We start from the raw sequence: 18,643 nt of genomic DNA on the forward strand, positions 1-18,643 counted from the left end.
TTACTTAGATTCTTGATGGATTGATTGAGTATAATTGTTCAACAGATTATAATCTATATTTTAGTATCATCTCTGTTGTTCCCGACATTTTGGTTTAGTTTGTTTCTCCTTTTATCGGTCACCAATTAATATAAATATGCCCCCATTTCTTTTCTTTTTGATTGTTTTATGGTTTTGTTTTGAGATCTTTCTTTTATTTTCAATTTCCTGTTTACATGAAGGTCGGATATTCTTTCTAATGCAATTTTTTGTTTTATATCTCTATTTTTTTTTCCGATTTCTTGTTCCTTTCAGTAATTGTCTTTGGTTTTCCTTTTTGATTTTCAGTCTTTGGCCTCGTACTTTAGAAATTCTTGGTTTCCATATTCTGTTTCTATTTTGATAATCTGTTCTGAATCTCTTCTCTACTTCCTCTCTGTATGTTGTAGCATCGATTCTTCTGTCTCCTCTGCAGTTAATTTGTTTATCACATACAAACATGGCATGGTAAGGTGCAATTTAGGTCTGGCTTCATTTCAAATATTTTGCCTCATCCGATTTCTCATTTTTTTTTATACCCCAACCATCTTGAGCCATTCAAATGGAGGAATCCTCTTATTATTATGTGTTTTCTAAAGACGGTTGAGATGTTTGGCCCAGTCAGTAGATTCTGAAGGTGGCTATGATATTTACCCCATTAAGGGAAGCAATATGTCCTCCCTTGCACGAGTTACTTATAGTTGTTATCTCAGATTAATGTATATAGTCAGACCTTTAGAAATTATTATTTTTACTCATTTTACTTAACACTCTTATTCTGCATGTTTTTTTCTCATTTGTGTGCATTATGCTCTTGCCATTGCATCTCGTATAGATACCTTATGATTTAATTGGTAGTAACAGGCGGTATGCTCGATCAGGATGACTGTTAGTCACTTAGTCTCCAAACCCAAAATCTTGAAGGATTCATATATGTGTTCACAGAGATCCTTGTCATCCATTGGATCTCGTCATTCAGGAAAACCAATTACATTCACTATTTATTCTGTTGATGGACTCTCAACAAGGAGTTTGGGATTGTTGTCTATCCCCTATGACGTTTCAAAATTGTTGAATCTTGCAATTTAGGTGTAATGCATGTCATAATGGATGTTCTATCTTTCGATTGGTTTATCTAAGTGTATTGATATGCATCATGAGTGTTGTACAGATCCTAACATTGATGATCCAATAGCTATCCAATTTACTTAGTCTATGGTTCCACTACTCCACATGAACTCTGATGTCACGAACCATTGGTGGGCATTAACGTTTCCCATTGTTCGGATGGCTTTTTGTAAAGAAAAACAGGTAACATTGGCAGAGCCTCTGATTTGCCATTTGACAAAGGACTGGTACATCAGCAACAGGAGAAGAGGCTCACAACTGTTCAGGCTCTTGTGAGAGGATCTCCATTCGAATCACCATCAACCAAAAATATCTAATAGGCCAATTGATTTTTTTGAGCAATATGCACAAATGCGTGGCATTTTTTTTGGCATAAATGTTATTTGATCCATTATTTTGTACATTATCTCCATAGTTGTGCAAATATCACACCTGTCATGGTATACGCACCACTTCATCCATCACCATAGTGTAAAATCTTAGTTTCCTCTGCATCCAGTTACTTAGCACAGTGCTTGTAGCATTCTACACGATTGCTATATTTCTTGCTACTCTTGTATGCCCACATACCATACACATTAGAGACTTCATCTACTACTGATTCTTCTTTCTTTCTTTTTTTTTTCTTTTTTTTCTTTTTATTTCATGTTTGATAGTTATATTGTCAAAACCATTACTGTTGACATAGAAACCATTTAACTATATCCTCTGCATCTGACTTTTGTGTGTATTGCAATTCCTGTATATTGCTTTACATTGTATATACCCTACAGTCTGCCATTACCACTGGCAGATAGCATCTCGTTATACTCCTGCTGTCAATATCCAATCACACAGTCTTAACCTCTCCCCCCAGCTATGCATTCCTGGTTATCACAGACCGGCGACCTCCACTATAGCAGATCATTTGCTTCACTTTCATTTAATGCCACTGAAGTCTTGTTGCTAACAGATTTGTTTTGTAGGTTAAATCTGTCTCTTCATATTCCGGCCTGATCAATCTGTAGGTACAGCCCTATGACCATGCACTGATGTTTATATCCCGTATCGAATTGAATGTTCATATTTCAGCATGCATCCACCTATTGCACATAGAAATAGTCTGTCCAATTTAATATATTTGGGTCTCATTTCATGTCATGTTTGTGCTTATCTGCAAGTTGTTACAAGTTAAATTTCTACTGAAAGAATTTTGTATGTTGTGTGTATTTAATGAAATAGGTATATCCAACATGTTTAAATCTCCACTCTGGTTGAACGAATCCATTGGAAAAAAAAATAGATGAATCTGAATCATATTTGAATCTGTATAGCAGACCCGTGATATGTGTTATGCCCAGATTTTGAGGTTTCCCCTCTTCCTGAGTTTTGCCACATTATTCCTGAATTTGGAGTTAAACTTTAACTGCTACATCGGAACACCAAACAATCTAGGTGTATGTTAAATACTGGAAGGTGAGGCAGGGTGTGTTAGATAATCGGTTAATGTGGGTCAGCATGATAAATTAGTTACAGTAGGATAGGTAAAGTGTTCAAATCTATGCAAAGTATGTTGATATACGGGGGCAGTTTGATTTTTACTGACTAAATTAGTGGCAAGTCGGTGAGTCTGTATTAGCATCCTGATTAGTTTCAGTACATCAGCCCATGTTAGATACCTAGATATTAGCATAATAAAATGTGATTGGCCATAAGAGTCCGTCAACCATTCTATACTGACAATGCGACAACCTTCAGTAAGTCAACATCCATTGGAGTGTCAGCTCCTGTACACTAATTACATTGTCTATGATCGGATATTAGTTATTAGTTATCAAATGCTGTATAGTGCTAGGTATTGACATGAAATATGCAACCAGTTGGTCCCTTATATTCTGTCACCTGCTGTCACCTGATGCCCATACTACCAGCCGCCGTCTACTGCTGAATCATCCATTACAGTCTCATTCACCACACCACCAATGGTGTACCCCAATGCATTATGCTCCTTCGCTTCAATTATTCAGTCACCCATTGCTAGTTATATCAATGCATTGTATTTTCACACTATATCTCCACTCCATGTCACTATCTCCATCACCTGCAATGCGCACATATAGGTATGAGAGATCCCATATTGTCTATGTCTATCGTACATATCTATTGCATATGAATATATATTAGGTTGGCATTTTTGTGTGTTTAGGCTTATACCTAGGCGGGTGTGTCCTTATAGGCATTTAGATAAGGACACTCTCATGTGCATTTCCCTTAGAATTTGGGCATAATCATATACATTTCCTTCATTTAGGTATTTTCATGTATATGTCTTTTACTAATATAGACATCCATTCTTGATCACATGTATATAGGTGTTGATATGATGTTTCCTTCTCCTTCTATATGTTATATTCCATCTTGTGCTTAACTCAAGATCTTGCAGGGATTATGTGGAAAAGTTTGTTTTCTTCTTAATTTAGGATTTTTTTTCTTTTTTTTTTCAAAGATGTAATAGTTAGACATCAATGAGAAATTTTACATTCCTGCACTAGATTAGAATGAATGAGCATGTAAATAGCCTTTGTTTCATTATTTTCCTTTGTTTTTGAAAATTCACAAATGGGCACACGAATGGCACGTGCACCATTTCGTAAGAGATAAATTAATCCTAAGTTGATGATCCACATCAATGGCCATAGTCAAGGTGTGGACAAAACTTAGGATTTTTACCTTTTACAAAATAACACCGGATCCACACTGGATCCATTTTCAAAAACTCATCATATTTTCCTTAAAAATCTTCTCCTTTTATCAGAATTTAACTTAAAATTAATCCAAAATATATACCAATGGCCATAGTCAGGGTATATTGAGAATTAATTTCACTTTAAATTCTATAAAAGCACCAAATGTGTTTCATTCTTTACCTGAGCATAAATATAGATTATTATATAATACATTCAATGACCATAGTCAAGGATGTATTATATCTTCAATCTTATTTTAACTCATTTAAAGAATGGAATAGCTTTTCAAAAACCAATTTTCAAAATTCTTCAAATCCATTCATCATTTAGGATAAAACTACATCATATTTTCAAAATTCCTTTTCCAAAAAAACTCCAAGTAAATATTTTTTTTTTAAATTTATCTTCAATCCATATCAAATCCGATTCATTCTTTCAATTTTCAAGATTCAATTTCATTGTTAAATCTCAAAATTCAATCTAAATCTGAGATTTCAAATTCATTTTTTATTCAAATCAGGTTTCAAAGTTCAATATTGACTTTGAAATTCCAAATTCATTTATATTCAAATACTCCAAATCAAATCCAAAGTTCAATTTAACTTTGAGATTCTCTTCCTCTTCTACATTCCAAAAATTCAAACTTCAAATCCAAGGTCTAAATCGACTTTGAAATTCATTTATTCAAGATTCAAATCCCTGAATTCTAAATCCAATATGGGTTTTCAAAACCCAGATCCATTTTCAAAAGTCTCATTTGGACTTTCAAAAGCCCAAAATCCATTCTAGGATCCAGAATCCAAATTCCACTTTTTGGATCTCAGACTTCAGATCCAATTTTCTCATAGGATCCAGCATCAATTTCACTTTGGATCTTAGACTTCAGATCCAAATCCATTCTTAGGATCTAGAACCCAGGTCTACATTGGATCTCAGACTTCAGATCCAGTTCCTCTTTAGGATCAAAAACTCCAAATTCCATTTTTTGGATCTCAGACTTCAGATCCAATTTTCTCGTAGGATCCAGCACCAATTTCACTTTGGATCTTAGACTTCAGATCCAAATCCATTCTAAGATCCAGAACCTAACTCTACATTGGATCTTAGACTTCAGATCCACTCCATTTTAGGATCCAGAACCCAAGTCCATCTTGGATTCCAAATCTCGGATCCCATTCTGTTTAAGATTCGGAATCCAATTCCAATTCTAGATTTCAATTCCATTTTCGGATCTAATCTGAATCTCTTAAATCCATTCTTAAATACCATCCGGATTTCTCAGATCCATTCCAAATTTCCAACCTCAGAAATCTAAATTATTCATTTCTTTTCCTAAATTCAGATTCAAATTCAAAGTTCATTTTTTTTGACTTTGAGGCTTCACTTTCCTTCATTTTAAAAAGCTTCAAATCATTCTTTCTCATTTATTCTTCCAATTCTGATTCATTTCAAAGACTTAGAATTACTCTGATCCATTTCAAAAAAATTCTAAATTAGATTCAAATCATTTCTTCACTCCCTTATCAAATTCATCTCAGAAGCACTTGGATATTTCCAAATCATCTTTCAAAAAGAGCATACATCCTTGCATTACACAAGCATGATTCATTGTGCATTAAGAGTTAGAATAAATTTTTAGATTATATTTAGGCAAAGCAAAAGGCATAGATTCGATCCTTGGTTCGATTACCCCTGGTAAAGGCGCCAGGAACGGTCGAACCTCGTACCGACGAGCAAATCCCGTCTCTCCATCTTTTTCCCGCAAATTTTCAAAACGGAGGCGAGTAATTTTTCTAAATATTTTCAAATGAAGGTCAAGTGAGACCGCGCAAAAGGATTCCTCTTCATTCTTTCTTTCTTTCTTTCTTTCTTTCTTTTCTCTTCTCTTTCTCTTTTCTTTCTTCTATTCTTCTCCCTTCAAAAAGGAGGAAAATAGAGGTTAGAAAAGGAAAAGAGAAGGAAGAGAGAAAACATTATGAGAGGAAAAATTTTGCGATGATCACAGGTTTGGCGACCGTGATGGGACTCGTCTTCGTCCAGTTGGATCTATGCCTTTGCTTTGCTTTTATATAATCTAAGTCTTTATTCTAACATATGTCAGCTACATTTTCATGCAAACCTTAGGAAGCCTAGATTTTGTCCCAAGCTGACATCATTGCATATAGGATCTAAGTATGGTTTGGTAGGACCATATTGAGGAGATTATTCCATGTTCACATTAGACTTAGGTTTTAAATACAACTCTCCTCAATTTTAGGAATTGAATGCAAAACAATGTATGCAAGTGTATGCTTCTTTTCATTTAAAATCTATCTCTTTAGGACTTGCATTAGAGCCATCTGATTTTATTGCATGTTGATCATATTTTGAAAATATCCCTACCTATATTGTCCCGGTCTTCACGTTGCTGGGCTGTCTCACTGAGCCATAGTTCGGGAGAGAGCCTCACAACTGGACCACTTATTTGGGTTCGCGCCCCCCTACCACGTACCTAAGGGCCATAGTCCGAGGTATATCGGTAGGTGCTCAAGGATGTTGGGAAGCCCTTACCTTAGAACCGGAGAAATATCTTATATGCCACGTACTTCAAGCTTCGGCTTGAGTATATCGGCATACCTTGATTGGAATCAGATGATCTGAACCATAGAGTTAGGATTAAGGTCCTACAAGCTATTTCAAATATTGCATATAGAGTCAGCCTTTAGGGAGTGCTGTGTGCGCAACCTTGTTTGTGCAGCCATGATTGTGTAATTTTTTATTGTATTCTCTTATATATCAAACCTTTCCAAAACCCTGGGTATATATTATTTAAAATTTCCTCTTTTAAAACCCCAGGTGTATCTTTTTTTCTTCTTTTCTTGATTTCTTTAAATTCTTTTCTTATCCTGCCTGCAATTTTTCCAACTTTTCAAAATTTACCATCCATTATTCTAAAATTTTCTTCTACATATCTTCTAAATCTATTTTGTAACAAAAATCTCTTTCATCAAAAGATGTCCATTTAATCATATTCTAAATTGTTTATTTCTTCTCACGGGAAAATAATGCAATTGTCATACCTCTCGTACGGGCTCAATCCCTAGTAGTGGGATATCTCTTTATCAATTTGATTTCTTCCTTTATCAAAGTTTCCTCCAAAATCTTTCTAAAAGGGTTCCATTTTGTCTTACAGAAAAAGCATTTGGTATTAACGGGTGGTCCAGACTGAGATCAGAGACCGTACCAGTTAGAAGCAAGAATTGAGAAATGGACTCTCAGAGGTTTGCCAAAGAAGGAGGTCAGGACAGCCAGAATGAGATTGATCCTGCCATATATCGGTTGTTCAAAAAGATGATGGTTGAGATATTATCCGAGCAGGCTGAAGCCAGTTTTGGAAAAGCTCCCACCAAGGAAGAGGCACCTGTCACTTTTCGAACGAGCAAGCACAACGATGGTAGTGCAGGAAGTTCTAAAACCAGCAAGAGTGGCAACAAAGGCAACCCGAGCAATCAAAACAACAATTTGGAGTCATCTAGGAACCAGAAGGGAAAGTTCAGCAGAAACCAAGATGAACCACTTCAGTCCAATCCTCCGCAGAAGGAGAAGAATCAGGAAAAGCTAAAGCGTAAAGATTGGAGTAGTAACCGAGATTTCACTCCCTTGGATGAGCCGCTGGATAAAGTTCTTGAATACATGTTAACCAAGAGACTAGTCAGGCTCCCAAAAGCCACGAGTCCTTCCACTATCTTGGGAAAATATAAGAACCAATTCTGCAAATTCCATCGGACAACAGGACATGACACTGATCATTGCTTTGTTTTCAAAAATATTATTCAAGACTGCATTGATAGGAATCTTTTTGTTGAAGACAAAGAAGAAAAGTGCCCGATTCCCCTAACCAAGCATACTCAGTCTAGCTCTCAGAAAAGGGACGACTCTCGACAAAAATCAGGCAAGCCAAAGGAGACAAAGCATGTTGGCTGGAGTTATGATCGCGAGTTTTCCCCTTTAGGTCAGCCAGTCGAGGAGGTTCTCGAATACCTGCTCACGGAAGATATGATCAAGCTTCCCAGGGGAATCGATCCTTCAGTCACCATGGGAAAATGGAAAGAATGTTTTTGCAAATTTCATCAAGTAAGGGGGCATGATACAGAGCATTGCTTCGTCCTCAAAAACATCATACAGGATTTCATCGACAAAGAAATTTTGGTACCAGATGAAGGAGGGGAGCAACCTGCAGTTCCAACCTAGACTCTTCCGGATCACCCGAAGAATTGATAAAACCAGAGTTTCCTGCTTTCGTCTCTTTTTGTTAGTTATCTTGTAGGGGCAAGATAGCTCAACCTTCTATGGATCTTTTCCTTTTAAAGTTCCTGTAAATATTCAGTTTTTGTCATCAAACCTTTGCTTATCAATGAAATGTCAAATTTTCTTTATATCTTTGATATTCAAATACTTCATTCTTTTGCCATACTGGGGCATTTAAATTCCTGTTCTTTTTAGAATGCGAGACAATCCTGGCATCATTCATGGGAAAAATGATATTACCTATGAGGGCTCTTTCAAAAATCATGAAATTTTGAAAATCTTTGTTATGACCAAAGGGTTCAAATGTTCTTTGGCCCAACCTTTGTCAAAAATCAACCCTCGTGTTGATCATATCTTCAAAAATAAGTTTTCGAACCATCGCATTGGCAAATCAACCCTCGTGTTGATCATATCTTCAAAAATAAGTTTTCAAACCATTGCATTGGCAAATCAACCCTCGTGTTGATCATATTTTCCAAAAGTGATTTTTCAAAACCGTCATGTTCAACGATCAACCTTTGCGCTGATCTTATCTTCCAAAATGAATTCTAAACCTTCATATTCAAAGATCAATCCTTGTGTTGGTCTTATCCTCTAAAATGGATTTCAAATCTTTATATTCAAAGATCAACCCTTGTGTTGGTCTAATCTTTCAAAATGGTTTTCAAATCATTCAAAAAAATCAATCTTTGTATTAAATTTAAATCATTGTATTCAAAGATCAACCCTGGCGTTGTTCTTATCTTTTAAAATGGGTTATAAATCATCGTATTTAAAGATCTATCATTGCATTGGTCTTATCTTCCAAAAATGGGTTTTAAATCATTATCGACCCTGTGTTGGTCTTATCTTCCAAGATTGGTTTTTATGCATTACCTTCAAAGATCAACCCTTGTGTTGATCTTATTATCAATTTCAAACTGTTATTTTTAGAAATAAGATCTATTGTTGATCTTCTTCTTCAAAAATAGGTTTTAAAAAAACCATTGCCTTCAAAAATTGACCCTCATGATGATCTCTCATGTTGATTCGAAGGATCAGTCCTCGCACTGATCATTCTTCTTGCGGTGGATTTTCTTCCCAAAAATGATTTTAAATAAACATTTTCCTTTAAAGATCCCACGTGCAGGTAGGATCAGACAAACTCTTTTTCAAAAAAATCTTCTCAACTTTTCAGTTAATCTTGTTATCTTTATTAGTTGCATTCATTTCATCTTCGATTTAATCAAATTTTCGTCAGTTTATTATCCTTATCAATTTTTTGTTAGGTTTTCATCAATTTCATTAAATTCTATCAAATTTTTATTCTTAAAAACCCTTTCAGGTTAAGGGATAAACCTGATGCCTCTTTCCCATGAGGTATTTTCTAAATCTTCTTTTTTCACCCCCTCAGGTTAAGGGATAAACCTGACCCTCGTTGTCCGAGGTGTTTTACCCTTTCAGGTTAAGGTATTGTGATCATCGCAAAATTTTTCCTCTCTTTTTGGTTTCTCTCTCTTCCTTCTCTTTTCCTTTTCTAACCTCTATTCTCCTCCTTTTTGAAGGGAGAAGGATAAAAGAAAGAAAAGAAAGAAAGAAAGAGAGAGAGAGAGAAGAGGAACTATTTTGCGGGTTTTCACTTGACCTTGATTTGAAAAATATTAAGAAAATTACTCACCTCCGTTTTGAAAATATTGCGGAAAAAATTGAGAGACAGGATTCGCTCGTCGGTACGAGGTTCGACCGTTCCTGGCGCCTTTACCAGGGGTAATCGAACCAAGGATCGAATCTATGCCTTTTGCTTTGCCTAAATATAATCTAAGAATTTATTCTAACTCTAAATGCGCAATGAACCATGCTTGTGCAATGCAAGAATGTATTCTCCTTTTAAAAGATGTTTTGAAAATTTCCAAGTATTCTGAGATGAACTTGGTAAAGGAGTGAAGAAATGATTGAATCTAACTTAGAACTTGAGATAGGTCAGAGGAGTTCTAAGTCTTTGAAATAAATCAGGATTCAGAAGAATAAATAAGAAGGAATGACTTGAAGTTTTAAAACGAAAGGAAATGAAGTTTCAAAGTTAGAAATGGACTTTGAACTTTGAATTTGATTTTAGGAAAGGAAATGAATACTTGAATTTAGATTTTGAAGTTTTAAATTGGAATAAATTGAGGAACTCAAATGGTATTTAAGAATAGAAATTGATTTAGGGAGTTCAGATGAGATCTGAAAATGGAATTGAATTTGAAATCTAGAATTGGGAATGGAGTTGGATCTAAAGATGGATTTAAGATCTGAGATCTGAGATCCGAGATAAAATTAGGTTCTGGATCCTAAAATGGAACTGGATCTGAAGTCTGAGATCCAATGTAGAGTTGGATTCTGGATCCTAAAGGGGATTTGGATCTAAAGTCTAAGATCCGATGTAGAGTTGGACTCTGGATCCTAGAATGGAAAATTGGATCTGAAGTCTAAGATCCAAAGTGAAACTGGTTCTGGATCCTATAAGTAAATTGGATCTGAAGTCTGAGATCCAATATGAGTGTTGAATTTTGGATCTTCAAATGGATTTAGAGTTAAATTCAGAAGAGGAATCATGAATTTCTAAGTCTGATTTGAATTTGGGAAAAGGAATTTTAGACATTGAATTTTGAATATACAGATGAATCCCAAAGTCAATTTAGACCTGGGATTTGAAGCTTGAAATGAATCAAGCATCTCAAAGTTAAATTGAACTTTGAGTTTGATTGGAGCTTTTAAAAATGAATTTGAAATTTCAAAGTAAAATTGAACTTTGAAAATGAATTTGAATTGGAAATTTTGAATATGAAATGAAATTGAAATCTCAAAGTTAAATTGGACTCTGAGATGGAAAATGAAATAGAATTGAAAAAGATGAATAGGATTGAAGATTGATTGAAGAAGATATTTACATCACTTGGAGTTTTGAAAAAGTAATTTTGAAAATATGATGTAGTTCTATCCTAAATGATGAATGAATTAAAAGAATTTTGAAATGGGATTTTGAAAAGCTATTTCATTCTTTGGATGAATTAAAATAAGATTGAAGATATAATACATCCTTGACTATGGTCATTGAATGTATTATATAATAATCTATATTTAAATTCAGGTGAAGAATAAAACACATTTGGTGCTTTTATAGAATTTAAAATAAAATTAACTCTCAATATACCCTGACTATGGCCATTGGTATATATTTTGAATTAATTTTAAGTTAAATTCTAATAAAAGAAGAAGATATTTAAGGAAAATATGATGAATTTTGAAAACGGGTCCAGTGTGGATCCAGTGTTATTTCGTAAAAGATAAAAATCCTAAGTTTTGTTTACATCCTGACTATGGCCATTGATGTAAATCATCAACTTAGGATTAATTACCTCTTACGAAATGGTGCACGTGCCATTCGTGTTTCACCATTTGTGAGAATTTGAGAAATAAAGGAAAAGATGCATGAAAACAAGTAATTCATGGTATTTTACAATGCTCATTCATTCTAATCTAAGACTGGAAATGTAAATTCTTATTTAAGATCTAACTATTACAATACATGAAATTGAATTTATGATTCTAACTAATGAGATTTTCCGCATATTCCCTGCAAAACACCTGATTAGTATGAAAAATGGAGGAAAATTGCATATATCATATGGATATCAAAAAGATGCTCACGGGCCAAGGTATTTAAGATCTAAGTATGGAAAGATGGAAATGATATACGGACCTATATACATATATCTATACATGCATATATATGTATAAACATATATATACATATATATATGTATATATATATATATGGTATGTAATGAGGTAAGGGATTATAGCAATAAGTGATAGAATGAACAATATGCTGAAATATGAGTGGTTGGAGAATGTACAACAGATATAACATGTGCAGTGAAGCAAGTATTGGTAAAATAATTTCCAAGGGGTAGGCTTGTAAAGATGAATAGTGACAGGTAAACAGGCATAAGGTGATGAAAAACCAAGGACAAACAAAATAAAATGTTATGAATGTAACAGTACACAGGTACAGGGGTACTAGCTGGGACTGGATATAAAATGGTAATTACAGGGTAAAAGATGAAACGCAGTTGGTATGGATGGTGTGTTAGTGACTGCGAAGTGTTTATGGCTGTGTAAGTGAAGTGAGGATGTTGTAGCAACAGGGGAAGAGCAAGCGAGAATGCAAGTGGTAGTGAGTGTAGCTCACAGGAGATGGAGTGTACAGCTGCAAAAAAAAAAAAAAAAATGGGCTGGGGATAATGGAAATGATGAACAGGACCTCTTATTAGTGAGGTGAAAGGGGTAACAGACAAAAATACAGGAGCATGGCCATAAATATCTGTATTGGCTGTTGGACCAAATGAAACGTGATTCACTGCTGAAGGACTTTGTCTATGAGCAAGTGATGGACTTACTTATAGACATACAGCTGAGATATACAGGAAAGGTGGGTTCTGGATTGATAGACGCCTAATAGGGGAGATAGGGTTGATGGGATGAATGGCAGTGTACCAATTATGCTTGTTGTGGGGTTGATGATAACTCACAGCCATCGGTGGATCTGCTGTAGCAAATGTGAGGCTACAACAACTCGGGGAGTTGCTGTAGATGGATGGTGGGGATGATGTTGGTAGTGGATGAGGGTGCTGAGCAAGACTGCACATGTGTCTAAGGTAACCGCACGGCATAGCTAAAAGGATAGCTGTGAGTAGCTCATTATTTCTTGACACAGATGGAAAACATGATGAAACCGAACATTTGACAGGAAGATGAAATCTGCTGAAGGCACTATGCAACACGATATACATAAAAAAAAGAACTAGCAACCACTTCAGCCCATGCGCCAACCCCTTCTTCATGCAGGAGTCTGCTCTTTCTATTCCTAGCTTGTAATTTCTGATCAAGAAAGATGATTTCATCCTGGTGATAACTCTGTTTTGATGGATTTTGAACCACATGGGGAACTGGCAACATTGCCAGCTTTGCTGGTAACGGTAAGTAACATGGTGACAAGTTTACAGCTATATGGGGCTTGTACATAGGTACACACGGTGTACTGTGTTAAACGCAAGGTCAAAAATACCACAAATACTTTCTTTGATGATAGTGAACCCACTATAGGTAAGTGATGGAGATTGAAATTGCAAGACCTAACACTAATATACAGGTTTATAATCACAAGAAACATAAATGCTAATAGGAAACGTAACATGACAAAAGGTAAAGAACGAATACTGAAATGATAAGATGCAGAAATGGATTTCTCACCTGTTTATCAGTCAATCACATAGCACAGATGTATCAAGTAATATGAACCCAATGCAACAAAATGTAATTGAAATAAACATAAATATGATAGTGCTGAAGGTGTATTCAATTTATCCTCCTGCTTCAGGTGCCTATATTTTTTTTAACAAAAGAAAAAAAACGAATGAATAAATAAAAAAAAAAAAGGAACACATACCAGTATAAGATGAACACAATGTACAGGCAGATGGTAAAAAAATTTTAAGGCTCGTTACTGAAGTTATTCTCATTTCATCCACCTCATTTGGTCCTTTGTCTTGAGATGTTACGTGGTTGCAGAGATGCTATGAATGCTCAAGACTGAATCGGTGAATGTAAGGCATAAGTCTGTATGAATGTTATTTACATAGGAGGTGTGATAACGTTGCAGATGCCATCCTACCAGCAAAACAAAAGAACTATACACTTGGCATGTTCACTAGCAGAATCGATGTGCTGCAAAATCTATCAAAGAACACGTTAAGCACATATTCTTTGTATATTTTCGAGCTGCTGTCAAGGATAACCTGAAACTTAGAACATCCTTGAGACACATGATGGGTAATGTTATCAGGGATATCTTAAACTGAACTCTCAGAAGGTTTAAAAGACCAATCTGTAGGATTGGGTCAATAGCAGCAATTGTACCCAGAGCAGTCACAATATTGCTGAGATGGGCTCCTCGTAATGCTTCTTGAAGGTACCATGAATTCATGGATTTTGACAGGAAGAATGAGCTTTCTTTAAAGATCAATTTAGGGATAAATACCCATCAAATAAGCCATTGAAATGACGCAGGGATGGACTGACTTGGAGGGGCTTCATGATGACCCAACAGTTTGCCGTGGGATCAAACTCAAATCCGATTCTCAATGAACCTGATCTTTAAATGACTACCATTCTGTGTAGTATCTCACGGTAAAGAATTTTTATCGTGGTTATATTGCAGTTATTGTCAAGGTCAATTGGGATGAATAGCCTTCTTACGGTGAATGCCTGTACAGGTTTTATCAACTGGTCATCTAACTAGATCAAAAACACATAGAGGTGTTGATCTTCTATGTGAATCCTATTGGTAATGGGAACAGGAATAAACTAACTGTATTGAATCACAAGAGAATAGGATACTGACCTAAGGTAAAAATGTAAAGATCGATATGGTGAATCATAAATCAAAGATGGAATGGCGTGTGTGATAGAATGTGATATACAAATGCCACAACACACAGAAGGGAAATCCCAATGAATAGTGCGATAGCCAAACATATTTATGTAATATAACAGATTTTCCATACAGAACAGAAAATTCAGTTTGATGGAAAATCAAAATAAAGATTCAGCAAAATAATAAAAAAAAAAATGATCCGAGCATAAACTGGTTAGTAGAAAGGGATTGAGAATCAAATGTAATACAGTGATTGAAGAAAGAAAGAGAGAATCAAAGTAAAATCAAGAGAGAGCAAAACCAGAAAGAAAACTTAAACCGAAAACCAAAGTGCAAAAGAATAACTAATTATTGCTAACAAAACGAAATTAAAGGGAAAGGAACGAAATAACAAAAAAAAAAGGAAAATCAACTATAACTAGAACAGGGGATTGAAAGTAAATTGGGAATCCCACGCAGTCTGAAAATTGGGATAAGATGGTAGAAATACAAATGAATCGTCAAGGTAAAAGACAATCAATATAAAAAAAAAAGAATAAATAAAAAGAAACAAGAAATCAGAAAAGAAATCTCAATGCAAACTGCAATCAAAGTGGAGGGAAAAAAAAAAAAGAACATAGATTTTGACAAACTAAAACAAAGATTCATAAATAAATAGGAAAGAGAATGTTGGAACACAAGTGTTCCATTTCTGTTGCACGTATATAGGTCAATCTTGTTGTAAACAGATCGATTCTATATGTGTGTTCTGATAAAGAAAGAAAGGAAAATCAGAGAATAAGGTAGAAGAAGAAAACAAAATTAGAAAAGAAAAGGAAAGGGATTGTCACTTACCTTGGCCTTGGCGTGAAAGTTGTTTGGCTTCCTTCAGCTGATCGAAAGAGGATGACTCGGGAATCCAGAGAAGAGAGGGCATGCGGGGGTGAAGAAGCGGTTCGGAGGAAGAGGGTCTTCGTCCCTTTTTAAAGATGGAAAGGAGGATGCGGTTGAAGATGGGGGGGTTTACGAAGGAGGAGATGGAGGATTTTGTTAGAGATGGACGGCGACTGAGAGAGACGATGAGGAAGTTGAAGATCAATGGTTCCTCCGCGGGGATGAGGGATCGAAGGGTTTTGGGAGAAGGAAGGTCGGGCCATAGAGGAGAGAGAGAGGCGGCTGAGGAAGGAAGATGGCGAGAGTTAGGGTTTTCAAAAACCCTAACTCGACTTTAAAATGAAAATAATGCTTTTTCCAAAGAAGGGCCTCTTTTAAAAAGTTTTCTCTAAAACAGGTTTCTAAAAATCATTTTGCAATTTTCTTCATTTATTTTTTATTTTTTTGGTTCTTCTCCGAGTATTATTATTTTTTTTGTATTTTGGGAAATACAAAATCCTAAAATGTACGGCAAAACAAGGATTTAAACTAAATTTTTTTTTGTATTTTTGAGAAATATTTACAAAAAGAAGGTTTTCAAGGCTATTTTGAGGAAATTTCTTCAGAAAATGGGTTCGGACCCAAGTTTTGAGAAAATGTTTGAGTTTTTGAAGCTTGAATTGAGAAATACATGTGATGGATCCAAACGGATGTCGAATGGACTGTCCGAGCTATTTAAAGGCTATTTTTGGTATTTTCTATAATTTAAATTTGAACAAGGAGATTTAGATTTGAATCTGGACAATGGATCCAGATCCGAAATCAATTTAAACATATAAAATGAATTTGATTTCAGTAAAACTTGAGAAATGAACTAGAATTTAGATTTAAAATGACTCATTTACTCAAAAAATGAATTTAGGGGCAAAAGGGGAATATTTAAAAGATTTTGAAAAATTTGGGGTGTTCACAGATTCCCCTCTTTGCTACTAAGCCAGTTGAAAACCGAGCTTAGTGGCAAAGATAACACTCCAAATTTTGAAAATGCCCCAGTCAGCAGATCTGAACTGGGTGTGGAAGAATTTGATTTAAAAGACATGGTTTTTCATATTTTAAAACTTTATCCTTGAATGGCTTTTGGAAGACAAAATCCTCGAAAGTGATATGACTGAGTAGAAAATGAGGAAATCGTGATGAGACTTTGGGTGATGATCCGAAATGATAGGAGTTTCGATCTAGTCTCTTGGGTGAGACAAGATCAGTCCTTTTGAGTGACTCAGGTTTAGCCCTTAACCTGGATGGGACAGAGATATATCAAGATAATCTGAATAGGGAAAGGGATATGTGAGGACGTTGATGGGACATTTTGGCAAATGTTTCACGAGATGAAGCTCAAGTAGGATTTTATGATGGATATACAAAGCATGGATTCCTCGATGAGAGGAACCATGATGGGACTGGAGAAAAACACCTCGTCGAAACGAGACTCAGGTTTAACCCAAACCTGGAAAAGGAAGGTACCTCGATGCACGAGGTTCAGGCTTAACCCTTCACCTGAAGGGGACGACCATATGGAATCTCGAGTGAAGAGACCAAGATATGACCTTCGGAGTTTGGACGAACATATCCGAAAGGGGTTTTGCGAAAGAAGGAAGGAAATGGGGTTTCCTAAAGCTTGAGAAAGGGATGAACTTGGACGTCTCATTGCTGAGACTGAAACCAACTTTTGAATTTAATGACCTCTCGCAGGAAGTACAGGTTTTGACCCTTAACCTGAGTGGGAACAACCATACGGATTTCTTGAAACCGTGATGGGACAGGAGAGATACTTCAACTGAATGGGGTAACTCTTCTGGAAGATATAAACAACGCTAGGTTGCATCAAAATGGATATTGACTACTTATTTCATTCTTAGAATATCTAGAAAATTTTGCCAATAAGATAAATTTATAGTTGACTTCAACGCTCGAAAATGTGCACGTGTGTGCAAAGATATTCCCTCTTTTACCTAGAGTATTTCTTCCAACGAGGTCAACTTTTCGATCTTAAGAGTCAAATTCAAAATTTTAGCGCTGATGATTTTCTTCAAGGAAGCCTCTATTTCCTGGACATGAGAAGAGAAGAAATATTCTCAATTTCATAAATGCAAGTAGTGAAAAGATATTGATAAAAGATATTTTGCATAAGAAAAGATGATTTCTGGCAATTTAGGCAGTTTGATATCTAGGTGTTCTTCCCATGATTATCTTTTTGCACTCTTTTTGAGTCATTGAACTTTTTCAAGCTTTTTACATCATCCTTCATTTGGATGATGTCCTGACTTTTCTCTCTTTTTTCCAAGGAAGGGTACGTCATAAACTCCTTCATCTCGGAGATGCTCTGATCCTTCTTTTTCTTAAGGATTATATATGATATTGGCTCAAAGGTCTTTAGATGATAGCTGAAATCAAATATCATTTAGGGTTTGTCAGTAGGTCCATCACATCCGCCTTTATCTCGGCGGTGATCTGAACTTTCCCTGAAAGGATCCTTCACAAACTCCTTCATCTTGGTAGATGATCCAAATCTTCTTTGGCCCCGGGGGTCTACTCGCTTAATTCGCCTTCATCTTGACGACAATTGAGAGATCCCTTTTGCAGATATTTGATTGCAACTTTAGAATGAGAAGATAGGGATTAAGTGGATTCTTTTATGGCTCAGGATACTTCCACTGTCTAATTGCCAGGAACTCTTCTTTAAACATGCATCATAGCTATGATCAATATCAATTCATTTCCGGCTTTTCAATGTCATCGAATATTTATTTCACTAATCATACCGAGGATATTTCTTTCATCCTTTTGGTTGATCAACAGGAAAAAGATTTGAATTTTACCTCTCTTTCACAAAGAGTTTCACTTTTATGAAGAAAATACTAGAGGTAATCTGAGGTAATTTTTTTTGTAAAGTAAGATTTATTTGGAATCAACAAATATTTTTAGCAGATTGGCAAAGTTTTCATGACTTCTTATGTGAAATATTTACTCAATATAGATTTTGATGCGACCCTTAGTTGCAATTTATGATTTTGGATATTCTGAACAGTAAAATTGGAATATTTCATTTAACGACCAGCGAAGTAGCTGGAACCTTTCATTTAATGACCAGTAAAAACTGGGACCTTTCATTTAA

This window comes from Nuphar pumila, chromosome 8 (genome assembly GCF_984573655.1).
Source record: "Nuphar pumila chromosome 8, dmNupPumi1.hap1.1, whole genome shotgun sequence".
Classification (NCBI taxonomy): Eukaryota; Viridiplantae; Streptophyta; class Magnoliopsida; order Nymphaeales; family Nymphaeaceae; genus Nuphar; species Nuphar pumila.